This window comes from Lonchura striata, chromosome 15, assembly GCF_046129695.1.
Source record: "Lonchura striata isolate bLonStr1 chromosome 15, bLonStr1.mat, whole genome shotgun sequence".
Taxonomy (NCBI): Eukaryota; Metazoa; Chordata; class Aves; order Passeriformes; family Estrildidae; genus Lonchura; species Lonchura striata.
Window position 1 is genome coordinate 5,926,063 of NC_134617.1, and position 2,405 is coordinate 5,928,467.

A 2,405-nucleotide genomic window follows, 5' to 3' on the forward strand; every position below is an offset into this window, starting at 1 on the left:
CCATCTTCAGAGACTCGCTCCAGGGCCTCTTGCATATCCAAATGTGAAATTAAAATAGAAAATATACAATGAATGGTCTCCTGATACAGTCAAATGCCCTAGCACCAGGGTGAGATTAGTTAGTATAATTTATATTCACATTAATTAATTGGAACACCTAGAGTTTCAAAAAATAGCTCTGCAATTCCACTGCTTAAATAGCTTACAGTGTTAGCAGCTAAGGCAAAAGGGAGGGATGAAGAACCTACTGATTAAAAGCTATACTTTAATGAGATAGCAGTCCAGATTTTACAGAATTCATCAGGAATGGGGGCAAAGAACACCCAAATTAGAGTAGGAAAAGCACAGTACAAAGCCAAACTGAGGCAAGCCATCAGTGTCAGGCTCACAGAGTGCCAGCAGAGCAGCTGGGTTTGTCAGGCTGGGGGACAGCAGCAGTGTGATGACAGGAGGGTCAATACCTGCCACCAGCCACGTGACCCTGCATTCATTACTGCTATAAACATCACACCAGGAAGTTGAAATAGAAGCCAAAATGTAGAAGGAGAAGAGGAAAAACAAAAGGGAGCTTGGGAAAGGATCCTGATGAGGGGAAAGAGGTCCATAAAACAAGGACAGCTGGAAGTCAAAGCAGAAGTTTCATACTGGAAGTGAAACCCTCATTTTGCCTGATTTCCTAACAAAACAACAGTCCTGCAGTCATGTTTCAGGTGTGTGTCTGCTCTGCCCATTCCTCCCCAGTGCTACACTGGGGCTCAGTCTCAAGGGCATGGGCATCCCACATGTTTCACAAAAGCAGGAAGGCAGGGAGCAGCCTGGACTGAGCATGGAGGTCCCAGAAATTCCTTGTTAGCCTTCAGAGAAGCCACAGAAAATGCTTGATTCCCATGTTTGGTTACTTGTGGAAAAATAAAATTTCTTTGCCCTGATTTCTGTGAAGTTGTGCTGTGTCCCTGTGCCCTCATGCAGAGTTTTAATCTGCACCTTGAGGATCCTCAAGGACATGAGGAGTCAGAGCACACTGCTGCCAGAGGACTTGCTAAGCCAAGGAAATGTCACCATGTGAAGTTGAGGAAATTACCAGGTTATCCCAAATGAATTTTTCTTGGTGAATTAATAATGTCTCAGCATAAGGGAAGCAGAAAATATCTGTCTTTAGTTTATTTTTCTCTGTGATTTATTAACAGCATGGAAACATAAGCATGGCACAACACTATGGTCAATTCCCAAATCCCCCTTCCTCTTATAAATCAGGGAAATTACCATTTTTTTCTAACCAAATGAGGCATCACAATCAGTTCCAGCATGTGAATGCATGCCCTAAATATTCCTTCAGAGCAATCCAAGTACATGCAACACCTTCAGAGCAATTCAAGTACATGCAACACCTAAATTACCTCTAATAGCATGCAAGGGAGCAGAGGGACAGATTCCACAAAGCTGAATCCTCCTTTCAACACAGCTAATTCAATCTGAACCCTGTAAAATAAGTTAGCAAGAAAAAAAAGGCATAGTTCCTTACTCCATCCCTAAAAATCTTGCTTGCAAAATTAGTATCTTTATCCACTTTCCTGTTGTGCTTATCTCCTGTCTTGCAGCCCCACCAGCTTCTGAGCTGTGTGCTTTGGCAGGTAGGTCCCAGATCAGCAAGGCTCAGGTGGGAGCATCTTTGGAACACACTTAGGCCTGTCTTGGGGTGCTTTCCCCTCAGCAACCCTCTGGCTGCCTCTCCAGCCAGCTTTCTGTGCTCATTTGTCCTTGTCAGTTCCTCAAGATGCAACTTTGTCCCATTCAGTAATTTCCCTGTCTAGGCTGACTTGGGGAGGTCTGGAATACCAGCAAAAGACAAGAATCTCCAAAAAGGAGGAAGATAGCAAGGAGCCAAATGCAGTTGGCCTGAAGCTTTTTTTCATACCTTACTCATGTGTAATGAATCTGCATCATCCCACAGCAACTGCTGGCTCGTAAAGATCCAGTTCAGTGTTTCCCTTTTATTCACACTGATGATAATATGACTAATTGTAGTCTTCTTGCCCACTGAAAATTGAATGAAGGAGGAAATCTGCATACTGACTGAACATGCTGCCAGGGAGAATAATAAATGAAAATCAAAGGCCCAGCTCCCAGATGACTGTATGCAAAGGAATCCGTTTACATGAGAATTCACGGTTTCAATCACCACTGGAAATCTGCCGTGGATAGCATTTTTCTGGTAAAAACGATACAAGCATTTGATCTTCCTCAGAAGAAAATCTGTGATGTTCAAGAGTGCACAAAACCTCATCCTTCTCAAAGCACCCAGGCAGCAAGGCTGAAGAGAGCCCAGCTTTGGATACGTGAATTCCACATGCAGCATCCTTTGGTATCAGCTTGATTTATGTGATGGCTCCCTGAGAAAGAGATCA